The sequence below is a fragment of the Lepidochelys kempii genome, chromosome 14 (assembly GCF_965140265.1).
Source record: "Lepidochelys kempii isolate rLepKem1 chromosome 14, rLepKem1.hap2, whole genome shotgun sequence".
NCBI classification, from domain to species: domain Eukaryota; kingdom Metazoa; phylum Chordata; order Testudines; family Cheloniidae; genus Lepidochelys; species Lepidochelys kempii.
The window spans coordinates 41394019-41411552 of record NC_133269.1 but is presented as its reverse complement, the minus strand read 5'-3'; positions in this window follow the sequence as shown (position 1 = coordinate 41411552).

The window sequence follows — 17534 nt, the reverse complement described above, 5'->3', positions numbered from 1 at the left end:
GGATAGCGGCGCCCTCCCGTACTGGGCCATCATCCTCATCTGCCTGGCCGCATTGAGCTTGCTGAGCTTCTGCTTTCTGGTAAGGATCCCGGCGAGAGGGTGCAGGTCTGCGGGGCGGGGCGTAGATGGGTGGCGGGCTGCAGCGTGGCAGCTCAGTCCTCTCCGCCTTGAGCTAAAAGGCGTGTGGCTGCAGTAGTAGGTTGTTATTCTCTCTGCAGGGCAGCCGCTAGAGGGCAATATGGCACCCACTTTGGGGGTGCATGGCAGAAGGTGGCGTAAGAAATACCACCCTGTGTGCGCGTGGGACAGCCAGCCCCCTGCATACACTACAGGATTCCTGGGTTCTATTCCCAACTCTGGGAGAGGCAGGGGAGAGGCAGAGTGGGGGGCAGAGGGGAGTCAGGACTCCTGGGTTCTATCCCCAGTGCTGGGAGGGCCATACTGTTTAGAGCACGGGGATTGGGGGTCAGGACTCCTGGGTTCTCTCTCCAGCTTTGGGAGGAGAGTGGCGTTTAGTGGTTAGAACACACAGACACACACAAACACACACATATTCTCTGTATCTCTTTCCCCTGCCATTCACCCTCCGTCTCTGTCTCCTACAGCTGGCGTTTTTCCTAAAGTCGAGGCTGGCTGGTGCCGCCTCCTACTCTGTCCAGAAGGCTCATCAGTTCCTCCAGAACCGGAGCTGATGCGATCACAGCTGAGGGAAGAATGGGCCATCCAGAACCTCCGCCTACAGCCACCCATACTGGGGCTGCTCTGATCCGGCACTCCTGGGCTAACCCAGAGCCACTATAGTCAGTATTGAGCCGAGAAAGCCAGTATTAACCCTTAGCTGCCAGATGAACATAGGCTCCCCTCTGGGGGCAGCGGTGGGATGGCGCTTTGGTCCCCTTCCGGGGACGGGGAACACAGATCGGTGGAATCTGCACTGAGAACCCAGACATCATATGTTCGGCTACATCCATTGGGTGGAACCCAGAAGAAAGAAACAGGGACACTAAAAAGGAGATGGATGGCTATCGAATGGGCTGGATGGTGGTTGGATTGTCCAGTGGTTAGAGCAAAGGACTCCTGGCTTCTATCTCCAGCTGTGGGAGTGAAATGGGGTCTAGTCGGTTCGAGCAGGGGGAGCTGGGAGCCAGGACACCCGGTTCTATTCCTCCTCCTGTTGACTGCACAGCATCTATTTAACAGATATTTTCTTTGCTGGTCTGCACTACTGTATTTGGCTAACTTAGACTGTGACCTCTTCAAGGCAGGGCCTGTCTCTCCCTGTGTGTCTGGGCAGCGCCAGGCACAATGGGGCCCTGATCTCAGCTGGGGCAGGGACTGTCTCTCCCTGTGTGTCTGGGCAGTGCCCGGCAGAACGGGGCCCTGATCCTGAGTAGGAACTGATACTCTGCCATTCTCTCCCTATCACAATCACTGAGGCTTGAGTCAATATACTGGAAGTTTTGTCCCTGGTGAAAATATGTACATTGGCCAGGTGCGACAGCTGTAAATTTTGTATCAAAGATTTTATTGCAAAATTGTATATTTTACTCTTGTTTCAAGTTTGCACATTTGTACCGCATTGGGTTAATTAACCCTGCCTTTGTCTATACCTCATGTATTTATCTATGGATTGTTATTCTAATTTATATATATATATATTATATGTAATAAATATAAAATATTTCACCCGTGCCATTCCATTAAATTATATTGTCTCTTCCCAGTATGTCACATTATTGCTGGCTCATACCAAGGGACCCCATCTAGGCTGGTATCCCCATGGTTCAGACCAGTGAGCCCTACCTAGGCTGGTATCCCCACCCCCACTCCATCCTCACCACGGTTCAGACCAATGGGCCCCACCTGGGCTGGTATCCCCACCCCCGTCCATTCTCACCATGGTTCAGACCAGTGGGCCCCACCTAGGCTGGTATCCCCATCCCGACTCCACGCTCACCATGGTTCAGACCAATGGGCCCATCTAACCCGGCATCCCCCCTCCCTGCACCCAACCCATGCTACACAATGGGAATAATCATTAACATGGGCCTCCATGCGCTGCAATGCCACAGTGGCCACTAGGTTTCAGCCTTGCCCCTGTGCACACAGCCTGGCTCTCGGGCTAAGCAGGGCAATCAGACACTAGGGTAGCAGGGCCTGTATCTCTGGGGAAACTAAAGCTGCCCCAATGGCCTGTTCCTGGGTCCCAGGCTCTGCTGGGGGCAGAAGAAAGAGGGCTACAGGAATCCCCACTTTTATCACGCTTGAGTCAGGCTCCAAAAAAAAAAAATCACAATTTTTTTTATTTAAAAGCTAATATATGGGGGAGAGGTTTTTTCTGGTGACTGCTGGGCTCTGAGCCCCAAGGGGTCGTGTTTGCCATCTTTACTCCACAACAGTCGGGGCTAAATGTTTACCTTGTTTCCAAAAAATGAGAGCTGAGTGCCTCATCTACTCCCATGACTCCAGAAGCTGGGGCTTTGGGGGGGGAAGCCATACACAAATCACAAGTGTTTTCAGTGCTGGAGCCCAGGTTGCCTGCTCTCTCTGGCACTGCAGAGCCTGGGCAATGGAGGGCAAAGAAAGAAACGGATGGGCCTATTGATCTGATCTAGGGCAGCAGGGACCAGGCAGGATACTGGGCTAGATGAGCCTGTGAGTCTGACCCAAGTGTAGAAGCTGATACATCTGGGCTCGGCCTAGCACGGGGAGCACCCGCACTAGGTGGGACTGGCTGATAATCCCAGGGGAAATACGCAACCCGGCCGAATCGCGCAGGGGCAGCTCAGGGACTGGATCATCCGGTGCGTATAGTGCTGGGGACCCGGCTCTTCCCCAGTGCTACTGCAGGGCCCCTCCGGTGCACCCCTTAAGCCAGCCCATCTGGAAAGACAGGACAGTAGCCCTGAGTCACTTCCCCAGCCTGTCCCACTCACTGATTGATTCTTCCTGCCGGCTCTGAGCCAGAGCCAGCCTGGTTCCTTATACACCAAACCAGTGCATGGGAACAGGCTCCCAATGATCCTGCTGCCGGTGCCCCTTAATCCCACCCCAAAGCCCCCCCTGCTATCCCAGCCCAGAGCACTCCCCCCCCCCAGCTCTGTCAATGCCCCTAACTCCCCATCTGCAGCCCCCCTGCCATCCAGTCCTGTGTTATCATGTCTCCCCCTAGTGGCTGCACAGGAGAGAGGGTAAAAGCCATTCTATAGCAGTGCCAGTCAGCAGCTGCATGTCAGCACCGGGTGAGCCATCCCGGTGCTGTTCCCCAGCTGCCCCGCACCAGAGGCGGCTGCATGTCAGCCCCGGCTGAAGCGATCGCTGTATGTCCCGGTGTTGGGATCCCCTCCAACATCTGTCACCGGTGTTAATCCGGCTCTTTATGTGGAAATGGAGATGACATGTTCTGATACTATATTCGTTTGGCCGTTTCCTCCTCTTCTAGGTGTATGCGGGGAATCAGGAGAGACACACCTTAGAGAAAACCTATGGGGTAATGTAGGCACGGCTATCTTAGGAACACACCACAACGGTCCCAGAGCCCTTACAAATAGAGCAGGGCTGCCAGCCTGCCGGGACAGAACCCAGGGGCACAGTGCATCCCGAAGGAAGCCGATCTCTGCCCCCTGGAACAATGCTACCGTGTTTCTTTGCTCTGTGGCTCCGTTTAGCAGGTAGGTCGCTCAGGTGCCAGGCTGGGATGGGTGAGACGGGGCAAGGTAGCCAGTGGGGAGGATTATTAATTGCATCCTGCTGTCAGGAGTGTTCTGAAGGTGGGGACCGTAAGGCACAGAAAGGGGTGGGATTTGGTCGCACAGAGAAAGAGAGAGAACCCAGGCATCCTGACGGCCAGGCTCACGCCCCTCCTCTAGCAACTGGACCCAGTAGTCCTAACTCCAAGCCCCCCTTCTCTAACCCACTAGACCCTACTCGCCTCCCAGAGCCAGGGAAAGAACCCAGGAGTCCTGACTCCCAGCCCTTTCCCCTCCCTCCCCGGCTCTAACCCACTAGACCCCCACTCCCCTCCCAGAGCTAGGAACAGAGTCCAGGACTCCTGGACTCCAAGCCCATCTGCTCCTATGTCCACTGCCCCACCTGTCTGCACCCAGAGAATAGAACCCAGGAGTCCTGGCTGGAATCTAAACACTCCTGAAGCAGTGGGATGAGATTGGATATGTTTCCCGGCTGGATCAGACATTTCCCAAGCGGGTGGGAGATCTGTTAGCGTGTGGAGTTTTCTCCCCGAGGGAGGAACAGCAGGAACCCTGGAGAACGGATTGCATGGGCTGGTGATGTATTGGTGTGAAAACGGTGACATATCCAGTCACTCCTTTCTATGTCAGGTTTCAGAGTAGCAGCCGTGTTAGTCTGTATCCGCAAAAAGAAAAGGAGGACTTGTGGCACCTTAGAGACTAACAAATTTATTTGAGCATAAGCTTTCGTGAGCTACAGCTCACTTCATCGGATGCAGTGAGCTGTAGCTTATGAAAGCTTATGCTCAAATAAATTTGCTAGTCTCTAAGGTGCCACAAGTCCTCCTTTCCTTTCTATGTGTCACTCCAGGGTGGGAAGGGAGGGAGAGGCAGGAATTTCTGACCTTCCCCTGCACCAGAAACCTCACCTTGTTGCTATGGCTGATTCCTGAAGCCTCTTGCATCTGAGTGAAGGCTGAGCTATGACGCAGAAGAGAGTGGCAAGTTATGGTATTGATCAAGTGATATTCAGTGATTTCCTGCTACTCCCTTCTCACGAGCCTAGAGAGACTCATGCAAATAAGCAACAGGAAACCAAACAGTGACCTGCCCAGTGACTTGAGATGATTGGAATTATTATGATCCAAGAGTTTCTCCCATCAAAGAGGGATTTCGTCAGACGTGGAATTTGATGGGGAAAGAGTCATTTGAGATTCTGTCCCCCCCAATGCTTTGATGGGAAAATTCAAAGTGAAACGAAAGAGGGAATGGGTTTGTGTCAGTTCCAACTGATTCTTTAGGTTGATTCACATTTTTGAAAAAACAAAACACCAAATTATTTTTTCACGGGCAGGGAGTAAAAAAGAAAGAGAAGTGAGGAATTCCCTCACCAGTTCCAAAAGTGAAAGTCAAAACCCAAAACCAAAGTGATCAATTGCAATACGAAAGGGAACAAATTATTTTACTGTGATGAAAAATATTTGGTTTTGATTTTTCATTGAAAAAAAAGAATGCCCCAAAACAGAAGTAAAGATATTTCCATTCTGATTTGCTGCTGCAGTGTCTCGTGGAAACCAAAGTTTGGACACCTCATGACCCCATTCTTCTCTATGGACTGGGCTCCCCATACAGACTTCCTCTCCCATGATGCACTGCAGCCAGGATGGGTGACCTTGGGAGCTCATGGGAGCTGTAGTCCCCCCAAGGAGCCCAGCCTATAGAGGAAAATAGGGGCATGAAGCACCTGAACCACGACTCCCAGGAGGCATTCTGGCGCCATTTCAGAATCAAAATATTTCAGATTTGTTGGGCCAAAAAGTTGAAATCGCCCTCCAAAAAGCTCCCATTTCCCCAACCAGCTTGAGTCTCCCCAGCCTTGCTCAGTAAAACCTTCCCACTGGGATGTCCCTCTCTTTTTAGCCACCAGCACCACTGCACCAGCCAACCTCACCAAAACACCGCTGACAGTTACTGATGGCCCCACGGCAACCGTTCAAGTCACCGGCAGCACCGTGGCACCGAACGAGGTCACCATCACCACCCAGATGCCTCTGGCCATCACCACCAACGTCACCACACTAGGACCATCTAAATTCGCTGTGTCGCCACCAGCAACGGCCTGACCAACACCAACCTCTCCTGGGCAGGGGACTGTGCCACCACCATATTGGCAGCAGGAACAGGCTCCAGGTACTGAGAAGAAACCCCTCTCCTTTGTCACCAGAGCTGGATGCAATCGGAGACGCTAAGGTTCCCCAGACAGATCATTCTGTGGGTCCCCCATGGGTCCCCCCCCCCTCAGATGATGTAAAGCTGTTACAGCCCCAGCTAGGAAAATTCTTTGGCCAAAAACCTCATAAAGTTTCTCTATAAGTGGCATCCATTGGCATACTAATGAGGTGCCTCACAACCTTTAATGTATTTCCCTGTGAGGTGGAGCAGTGCTAGTCTCCATATTTTACAGATGGGGAAACTGAGGCACATATTCAGCGACGTGATCAAGGTCACAGAGGAAGGCTGTGGCAGAGCAGAGAATGGCCCAGGAGTTTCTCACAGTCTAAGCTAGTGTCCGGACCACTGGATCCAGAGTTAAGGAGATTGATATTGATCAGTTAAATGAGAGCACGGAGGTTTACCAGCATTTCTTGAGAGTCTAGTTCGTGCTAAGGTTAAACAACTAGGTTTGAAAGTCCCCATAGTTATGCGATTTAATAAAAACAGCCTTAACCTTGACCCCTGCAATACTCCCTGGCTCCCCTTGCCTTGCTAAAATGCCAGGTTCCTCCAGAGGTTATCTGGCGTATATCATATTTTGAGGCAAAAACAACAAACTAACAAGTTTTGTTTTGTTTTCAGTAACCCCAGACTTATTTTGTTTAGATGAAAAGCCATAAAACAAAAAACGACTTCCAATGAGCAGACACACCACTGGACCTCCCCCTGCTGGCTGGGCATGGCATAGTAGGCTCTCTCAGTTAGGTCAAATAGCTTTTGCAATCTTGCAAAAGAGGTGCCCAGCACCCTCAGAGAACAAGGAACTTCCTATTCCTATCAGTTCCTGAACAAGGGGAAAGAACAGCCACAAAGCTACATCAGCTACTCATGCAAAACTCCTGAGAGAGGCGCTCTCTGCCTTTATGTATTATCCAAGGTTATGTACAGTTATGGTGGCTCCCAGACTGTGAGTGCAAGAACGCTGGGTAGAATGCTTATGCAAATATGCAGCACCATGGCTGTTCTTCCCCTTGCTCACCAACGGATGGCAGCAGAGAGCTGCTTAACCTATAGGGCTACAGGCCGCAGATTATTGGTTATTATTATTATAACCATTATGTAATTATTATAATATTTATTATATATTAATATAACATGTATATTATCGTAATATAATATTAATCATTATTAATGCGTTAATTATTATTATTATTAATGATTGGTCCACAGGTCTTTCTGTCTGTTTTGTAGACTCATCAAGCCCAACCCTTCCAAAGTCATGAAATTTTAAAATCAGAGATGTCGGGTTCTTTCTAGGCTGCACCTACATGACGAGCTAGGGATGTGATTCCCCTGCCTGTGTACACATACTCGTGTATGCACAAGTATAAATAGCAGCATTGCCTGGTTTGCACGGGTAGCAGCCATGGGTTTATACTGGGCACTGCTCAGCCATGCCTCTGGTACTGCTACCCTGGCTACACTGCAATTCACACTCGTGCTAGTTAAGTGAGAACCAGCACAAGTATGTGTTCACAAGTGTGTGTGTGTGTGGGGGGGAAATCACACCCCTAGCTTGTCGTGTAGACACAGTCTTATTGTCTTCTGTCATTGGAGCCTTTATAATTCACGTATTCCAGCATTTCTCCACAACTGCAAGGACTGCAAGTTGACTTCTTCTTAAATTAAGGCCAAGTGTCTCCCATAATCACATGGCTCCAGGAGCTGGGCATTTAAGAAAAATAGCAAATATCATGACACTTGTAAATGAAATCAGGGGAGTTGGAGACAGAGCATTGTTGAAACTCCAGTGGAAATTACCCCTTCAGAATTTACCCCTCAGAATTAGCTCCGGTTGGAAAGTTTTCCACGGTAATGAAAGAAAATTATGTTTTCAACAGAAAGGGTTTTTTTTGTGGCGAAAAGTGTCTGTGTGGAAAATTTATGATTTTTTTTTTTGTCAAAAAACTAAGCTGAAAACTGAAAGTTTTTCATGTTGGGGCAAAAATCTGACATATGTTGTTTCTAAACTGTCATGGTGGTCCCTCGTAGATTTGCAGGTTGGGTGCCTCATGGTTCCTTTCTCCTCTATGGACCAGCCTTCATGTATGACTACATCTCCCATGAGGCACTGCGGGCATGACAGAGGACCACAGTGCCACATGGAAGTTGCAGTCCAACCAGGGAGCCCAGCATATTGAGGAGAAATGGGGGGCGTGGAACACCTGAACTGCAATTCCCATAACCATCCCGGCAACATTTCAGAATCTAAACATTTTAATTTTTTCCCCCCAAAAAACCCCTGAAGTTTCCATGCAGAAATCCTCCCATTTTCCCAGCCAGCTCTAGTCTCCACAGCCCGGGCTTTCTGGCTCAGTAACATCTTCCCAATGGGTTGTCCTTCGCTCTTCAGCCTCTGGTACCACTGCATCAGCCAACCACACCATGGCAACCAGTGGCCCCATGGCAACCTCTACCCATCACCACCAACACCACCGTGCCAGGAGTGTCCAACAGCACCACCACCAGCCACTGGTAATGCCATCACGCCCATATTGACCGACACCAACCCTTGCAAGGTAGAAATCAATGCTACCACCATACCCACAGCAGAAACAGACACCACTGTGCCACGTACGGAGAACCACCTCCCTCCTTTGTCTCCAAAGTGGGAGGTGATCAGAGTCTGTAAGGTTTTCCCAATACATCATTTTGTAGGACCCACGTTTCCCAAGTGATTTTGAGGGGAATGGGCAACAGGGGATGGATCACTTGGTAATACCTGTTCTGTTCATTCCCTCTGAAGCACCTGGCACTGGCCACTGTCGGAAGACAGGACACGGGGCTAGTCACTTCCCCCCATGCCTCAGTTTCCCCATTTATAAAATGATACAGCCTCCCTTGTAAAGTATTTTGAAATTTACTGATTAAAGCCCTATAAAAGAGCTAGATTTTATTATTCTAAAAGCACTGGTGCTGCTATTTTTCTTTTTTAAGGTTTAGCGTTTAAAACAAACTAAGGAAATTCTGAATCCAAAAACTTCATTAAAATAACAGTTACGGGTTATAGATATCGCTTGGCTTAGAATCATAGAATCATAGAATATCAGGGTTGGAAGGGACCTCAGGAGGTCATCTAGTCCAACCCCCTGCTCAAAGCAGGAATAAGCTTAATTTGACCACTGAGAACATTGAACATTTTTGAGAGCCTAGTTAAGGTTAAGCCCCAAATATGTTAAATCAATCATATGTCAGATGCACTGTGAACTGTGCCCGGCACCCGACATCACCATTCCCTCCTCCCTGTGTTAGCAGGTCCCTCTGTGGGGATGAGGTATATGTGGCATCTCTCTAATTGTCTTTCCCCCTGTAGGTACGGCCCCTACCACGCAAGATCCAGGAAAGCGACCGCTGGAATTCGGGGGCATTATCCTGATCTCGCTCGCGGTGGCTGCTGTCACTATTATGGGCTGCACGGGATGCGTCTTCTTTTTCAGGGTAAAGCTTTAGGGGACGGGGAGGAGGCATAGGCTGAGTTTGGGGCACCCCTCGTGACAGTGAGGAGTCCTGGGGCCTGAGGGCATCCCAGCTGACCCAGGGAGTTCAGCAGATGATCACTGGCTCTCCAGCTAAACCCCAAGTGTCACACCAAGCCATCATCTGGTGGACTAGGATGACCTGACCCCCACAAAAAGGGGTGAGTGGGGAAAGGACACCGGGGAGAAAGGAGAAGCACTTATGAAAGGGGGGTAGCACCCTTCAGCTTACCCTCCTCTGCACCCAAAATCTCTTGCTCCATAATTAGGGACCTACCAAATTCAAGATCCATTCTGGTCAATTTCACAGCATAGGATTTGAAAATTAGTCAATTTCACAGTTTAAGATGTTTACATCTGAAATTTCACAGTGTTGTAACCCTGAGGTCCTGACCCAAAAGGGAGTTGTGGGGGGAGGGGGGGGGCACGGGATTGCCACCCTCACTTCTGTGCTGCCTTCAGAGCTGAGCTTGGAAGGAAGCACCCCTGTAGCTTCCTGGAGCTGCAGGAGGTTCCCGGAGGTGGAGGTGGGTCTGAATGAGTTAGGTCTGGTTTATATAGACCCCCATGCCCCGCCCCCTCCCAGCCGCCTTTGAGAGGATTGGTTAATTGGAGTCAGCTGCTTGGTTTTCGGGGGTTTTTCCCCCCTCCCCCATGTGAGTTCCCATTGTTTCCTCCCCACCGTCAGATTGCCCGGTAGCCCTGAGCCAAGCAGGCGGGAGCTCTGGTGGCCGATTGTCCTGGAGTCTCCAGGAATTAAAGCTGCAGCTGTAATTAAGGAGTAGGTCCTGCGATGAAACCTCCAGGAATGCGTCCCGCCAAAACTGGCAACCCCTCATGGGAGCCGGTAGAGCAGGCAGTTGAGGACCCAGGGCTAGATCCTTAGTGATGATAACACTAGATGGGGGACATTGATCTGAACTGGCATCAGAAGGGAGTGGAGAGATACCACGATAGATAGGCCCATTGGTCGGCTTGGATGCAGTGGGGGGAGATACCAGGCTGTTCTGGGGCAGCCCCTGACCTCTTCCTAGGCTAATAATAACAATTCCTTCTCCCCATTCCAGAGCCATCTCCTCTAAGCTCAGCTGTCCACAGTCCGTCTGCCCCATGCCAACCTCCGTCCAGCGTCCCTCCCCACCTCCACTGCCGTGAAGTAACAGCCTCCCACGGGGAGAGCTCCCTACATGGGGAGAGGACATCTCCTAAGGGGGTCGCCCCCCAAATGCATCCAGGGCCGACCAGATGTGGCCTCTGGGGTGCAGACCTGTGATCTTTATTTTAAGCCAAAGGAAATCTGTCACCACAGGCACAAATCCAGATCATCCCAGAGCTGGAGATAGAATCCAGGAGTCCTGACTTCCAACCCTCCCCCGACTCCTAGGGCCCCACTCCCCTCACACAGACAGGGAAAGAACCCAGATTTCCTGACTCCCAGCCCCACCCCCTCTAACCAATTAGACCCCACTCCCCTCCCAGAGCCAGGGGGAGAACCCAGGGTCCCAATAGGAATGAGAGCATGTGGACGCTCAGCTCCCCCCAGGATCCCCTCTGGGCCCCACCTCGTGGAGAATTTCCCTCAGCTAGCGCCCCCTGCAGCAGAACTGGGATCCCGCGCAGGACCCGCTCCTATGATAGCGGGCATGGGTAAAATGTACTTTGTGGCGGGCGGGATTGAGTGGGCAAAAAAAAAGACCTGGCCAGACTGCAGTAATTTGCAGGGAAACACTCAATCTCTCCTCAGTTTACCAAGAGGAGCTAAGGCCTATCCGGAAGTTACAGCAGAGCAGTAAAAAGTGGCCTAAAATGAACAGATACCAACAATTATTTAATTAATATAGGCCAGCAATTGTCTGAATTCTGTGTGTACATATACATATATAGAGAGAGATAATGTATTAACCAACCTTTCTCGCTTGTTTGCTTGTTTTGGTAGCATGGAAGGGATCTGTGCTGGGTAAGTGACCCCTGTGCAACACAGCTTTGTAGCTGTTACACTGCTACTGTGTTCCACCCCAGAGTCAGCTGCATGTTTGCGCTAGGTGAATGATCCCTCTACAGCATTGCTGTGTACCTGTTATACTGCCACCATGTTCCACCCCAGAGGCAGCTGCATGTTAGTGGTAGGTGAATGATCCCTGTAGTGCATTGTGATGTGTCTGTTATACTGCCACCATGTTCCACCCCAGAGAGCGCCCCCTACTGAGCCCTGCTCCCTATCTCCGTCCCTGGCACTAATCAGCTCCATGACCCCGACCACCACGCAGCACAAGCTGGCTTCTGTTCCTGGCTGGGCCAGGGATGTTGGAACCGCTCCGACAGAGGGTTATGTAAAAGCCCAAGGCTGTCTCCTGTAACTCCACAGAGGGGGAAACACTTGACTATATAAATTTCCCTTCGGGTGCCGAGTCACCCCCGGAGGTCAAAGTGTTTTAATACGTTTGTCAGTGCCACACCCCACCGGCATACGGACAGGTCGTTACCCTAATTTCACAAAGGGGAAGCTGGTGCACAGACTTACCGTTGACCAAGTTCAGACTCAGCGTGAACGGCGGGATTAGAACCCAGGAGTCCTGACTCCCAGCCCCCACCTTGCTCTAACCACTAGACCCCACTGCCTTCCCAGAGCTGGGTATAGAACCCAGGAGTCCTGGCACCCAGCACCCCCCCACTCCAACCACTAGACCCCACTCCCCTCCCAGACAGCACGCAAACCCCTTCAAGCTCCTCTCCTCAGCACCGGATTAACATCACACCAGGCACCACAATTGTCATGCAAACACTTTAATCAGAGCTTATTTCAAACAACATAGGGGAAAACCAGACCCTGCCCCCCCCCAGTAACATGGCAGCCCCGCTGTCGGGCAATGGGTGGGTCCCTACTGTGGGCACATCAATGACAACGCAGACGGTGCAAGGTCACATGGGCACCGCTTCTGCAGAGCTGGAGATGGGGGTAAAGCAGGGGGCAGGGAAGATATGGGGGAGAGGAGGGAACAAACACCAGTCCCTGTGAAATGGGGGCAGAAGCAGTGATGGGGAGAAGGGAGGCTAGATAGATAGATAGATAGAGGGGGTGTATGGGGATAGATAGATAGATAGATAGATAGATAGATAGATAGATAGATAGATAGATAGATAGATAGATGTCTGTGGAGACAGAGGGACAGACAGACCAGCCGACTGGGGCCTAGGGAGACGGACAGATGGACAAACACTTAACCAGTGAGTTGGAGGACACCCCAGTCCAGCACTTCTGCTGGTGGACACTGATCCTCTGGCCAGTCACCTCCAAAGCTCAGTCCTGATCCAAGCCCCACCCTGGGGCACCCAACCCCTTCAGAGCCCCCTGGGGAGCAAGCAGAAGGGGCTGTTGAGTGGGGCCAGGTCTGGCATGAGAGGCGCTGGTGGGTCTGGGAATGGGGCAGGCCCTCAGAAGGGCTAGAGGGCTCTGGGCGGAGGAGGAAGCTAGTCAGCCTCCGGGGGGCGCTCGGGGGGCTTCCCCGCAGCGTCCCATTCAGGCAGAGGTGGCCACGGGGCGACTGGCATGCCAGGCCCAGGCGGGTACGGGTCGTCAGGCAGCGGTGGCTTGGGTGGCCCGGGCAGGGGCCAAGGATCCTCAGGCCTTGTAGGCTTCGGGGGCTGCGACGGACCAGCCGGAGATCCGGGGTGGCCGGGCTCAGGTGGCACCGCAGGCCCTGCCGGCCAGGGCTTCCCCGGGATGAGCGGCCCCCGCGGCAAAGGATGGGGAGGCTTGGGAGGTCCGACGGGCCAAGGCCGGGGCGGCACCGGGGTCAGCGGATCGTCGGGCTTCGGCATCGGAGGGACACCAGGCGCCGGCTCCTCGGGAGGGTGAGGGCTGCGGCGGGGGTGGGACATGCTGAGGCCTCACAATGGGGGCAGTGCCTGGAGAAGTCAGAAGGGGGGAACGTTACCCAGGTGAAGCTCAGACTAGCTGAGACCTTCCTCTGCCCCTCCTGGCTGGGGACATCACCACGGCCAGGAGCCCCCTAACAGCTGTCACCAGCCGACATGGACGGCTGTGCTTATCGACGGCCTCTAGCTCCAGCTATCCATCATCCCTCTATCCACCCTCCCTCCCCTAGCTCCATCTATCCATACACACTGCCCTACATCCATGTAGCCGCCCTCCCTTTCCTGGATCCATCTAGCTAGCTAACCACCCATCCCCAGATCCAGCTATCCATCATCACTCTATCCACTCACCCTCCCCTAGATCCAGCTGTCCTTCCAGCCAGCCGCACCTTGATCTATCTACTTTATCTGTCTATCCTCCCATCTCTCTCTCTGTCCCCAGACAGCATGGACAGACAGACAGACCTATGCTCAACCAGCTGTCCACGCATCAGTCTGTGCTCCACGTTGTCCATCTCTGCCCAGATCTATCTGTCCATCGATAGCTGTTCGCCTTTATCTATTTTTTGGTCTGTCTACGCTCCACTGAATATCTCGTCTCCTCTCTATCCATCCATTCAGCCGTCTGGCTTCAGTTCTAGCCAGCCAGCCAGCCATCTGTGCTCTCCACAGCTCTCACTAACACCGGCTGTCTCTATTCACGATCCCTTTTCTCTGTCTCTCCACGGCCAGCTCTGTCTGTGTGTCTCCGGTCCGCACTCCCCACCCGCCTTGTCGTCTGTCCCGGAATACGCTCCGCAGGCCAGGGCTGATAAAGCGTCTAATTGCTCAGGACTCGGGGAAGATGATTTCCTCAGGTGACACTGCAAAGGGAGGTGTGAGGGCTGCTGGGGGGGGGCCGCCATCCCCACGCGAGCTTTGATCTAGCTGGCACAGCTAAAAAGAGCCCTGGCTGGACAAGCCCCCCAGGACCCTGGGGTCCTACTTGGGTTGTTGAGGGCCCACGTGGCCACGTCCGCACTGGTAGTTTTAGCCATGCTGGTCGTTTTAGTCCTGACTCCATGCCTTCCCTGCTCTACCCACTAGACCCCCACCCCTCCCAGAGCTGGAGTCCTGACTCCTCCCAGCACCCCCTGCTGTACCCACTAGCCCCCACTCCCTGCCCAGAGCTAGGGAGAGAACCCAGAAGTCCTGACTCCCAGCCCCTGTTGCTCTAGACCCCACTCCCCTCCTAGATGGCCACCTCCCCATACCACCCCCTTCCTAGCTAGGTGCCTGGACAATGGGGCATCGCTGTACCTGGCAGAAGGGAGCCAATGGGGCAGGAGCCACCCTGTCTCTGAGGCACGCAGGGGCCTGGAAGGCAGTGGAAGCCGTCAGGGAGCTGCCAGCTTTTATACCAGCCCGAGGAGCAGAGGAACAGGACAAGCTGGTGTTCCCCAGGCAGGCCCTGTCCGTGGGCTGCCCCAGCACAGTGGCCCAGTGCCAAGCTCCTAGTGGCAGCAAAGCCAGGAGGGAGAGTCACCGCACCCCTTACAACATCTCAGGCCAGAGCACCAAAGGCTGAGTCACCTAGATGGGCCCAAGATGGGGGGGGCGAGCAGCCAAACCTTCCACATGCAGCTGGGAGGAGGAGAGAGTCAGCAGCCCCAATGGGAGGGGAGTGGGGTCTAGTGGTTAGAGCAGTGGGGGCTGGGAGCCAGGACTCGTAGGGTCTATCCCCAGCTGTGGGAGGGGGGTGGAGTCCAGTGGTTAGAGCGGGGGGGCTGACAGTCAGGACTCCTGGTTCCTATTCTTAGCTCAGGGAGAGGAATGGTGTCTAGTGGGTTACACCCGGGCATAGTGTCAGGACGCCTGGGTTTTAGTCAGGCATTGAACAGCATGCCAGCTGGTTGCAACAGCCAGGATGACTTCACCAGGACAGAAGCCAGGAGTTTTGACTCCCTGACTCAGCACTCAGCGAGGACCCACGAGTTTGCAAATTGTACCAAAGTATCTGACCTATTCCAGAGGGCACTTCGGGACACCCAGAGCGCACGGGAACCACGCTGAAGCCAGGAAGCCTGGCTACCAGCTTCCCCCACCTCAGCTCTAACCAACAGACCCCACTGCCTTCCCAGAGCTGGGGATAGAACCCAGGAGTCCTGGCGCCCCGTCCCCATCACTCTAACCACTAGACCCCGCTCCCCTCCCAGAACCATTCGTTGAACCTTCCCTTTTCGGGATGGAGGAGCTTTTGTTCTGTCACCTAATGTCCCTTTGGGCTCCATGGGGTAGGGCAAGAGGAAAAGTCCAGGAACAAAGGAAAGGGGAACAGATACCGGTTGAGGGGGGATAGGAACTCCTGGGTGTATTCCCAGCTCTGGGAGGGGAGTGGGAAGTGGGGGCGTAGTGGATAGAGCAGGCCGTGGCTGGGAATCAGGACTCCTGGGTTCTCTTCCTGATGCGTGGGGGTTGGGGTCCAGGGCTTAGATCCAAGAATTAACAGTCCCACCAGTGCATTCTGGGCCTGGCGCTGACAGCAGGATCTTTTGTGGGATTTCTGCTCTCCGGGTTCCTCATTTCTTCGCAGAGTTAAAGCAGAGCCATCCCAAACTCGAGCCGTCTCATCCCAGGAAACCCGCACCCGTTCAGGCAGAGCTGACCCCACCCCAGCTGTCTCAAGCAGCCGGTAAAGCCTATGCTTGCGAAACCCCTGGTTGAAAACCGACTCGCAATGCTGGAGACATAAGCCAGGACCGACCACAGGTTTCCTCCACCAGCCGTAGGTTTAACCACATCCTCCCCCAATCTGGGAACGATCAATGCAAAAGCCTCAGTTGCAATGCCTCCTCCTGTAGCCAGGGGGCAGCACTGCTCGCCCCTGCCCTACCACCTCTCAGCGGCACAGGGGCATGGAAGGGGCTGAGGTTGCAAACTGCAGCTCCCCCCGGCCCTGAGGAATTAAGAGAGGGAGAACTCGGGATCCCTCGCTCCCTTTGGGACAGACCATTCTGACTTCTGACTTCCTTATTTCTGCATGGAGCCCAGTAACGTGAGCATATCTTCAGGTCTCAGATCTGTTCATTTCTACCCACCAAGCAGGCCTCTGGCACCTTGTTACCTGTACAATTTTTAGTGTGTTTCTTAAAGCGCCAGCTCCTGGAATCAGGGTAAAAAACCTGAGACTCTCTGCCGTTATTTAAGTGACTTCCAGGGGCGGTGACTTCCTGGGGCCAGCAGAGGGCAGCACACGCTCCGTTTCCCCCTTGGCTCTGGGTTCTGTGTGCATTGCTTGTCATGCAGTGTGTTCCAGCTAGGGTGACCGGACAGCAAGTGTGAAAAGTTGGGATGTGGGGTGGGGGGTAATAGGCGCCTGTATAAGACAAAGCCCCAAATAGCAGGACTGTCCCTATAAAATCGGGACAGCTGGTCACCCTAGTCCCAGCCCAGACTAGGGGAACGCCAAAATGGCTCGTCTGCCTCCCTTATAGGTTCACCCCCACTCTGTGGGGCAGGGTCTGGAGGGTGGGGTGACACCCAGTGGATCCGTCCCTTTGCCGAAGCAGAGTTCTCGCCACCATCGCTCCAGTCCATGTTGGTCACATCTCCAGCTGAGTCAGGATCTGGGGAGGGTTTTAGCCCATTATAGTGTAGGAGGAAACTATTCCCAGCCCCCCAGGACAGGGGCTAGTTCAGAGAGCCTTCCACCTGATTGGCCCCCCTGTTCTTCGGTTCCCGACTTTAACGCTCAAATGGCTCTTCCTCCTGTGATCCCTGGCCCAGACTAGCTCCCGCGCTTGCTGTCTCTGTGGGGGGTTGCTTTTAAATCACTTCTTGTCATCAATAATTTTAGTTCCGTGTTCATTGATTGTGCGATGTTCTGCTTAACTAACATCTAACCCTACCCCAATCTGACATTTGACTTTGTACCTTATTTAAATCCCTTTACATAAAATAAAAGGCTAAATTCTTCTGCCTCTGTTGTGGTGATGCTTCAGTGCTGGGCTGGCCGTGCTGAGGTCCCCTGCCGGCTGCAGTAGGCACTCTGTGGGGTTACCATCCCATGCTATCACATCTGCCCCAGCCTGCCAGGTGACTGTTCCACCAGGTGTCTGTTCTCCGCTCTCCCACAGACCTGCTTGGGCAAGTGCATTATTCGCTCTGTGCCTCCGTAGCCCTTCCCACCCTTTCTCTTCTTTAAGCTCTTTGGGGCAGGGACTGTCTCTCCCTGTGTGTC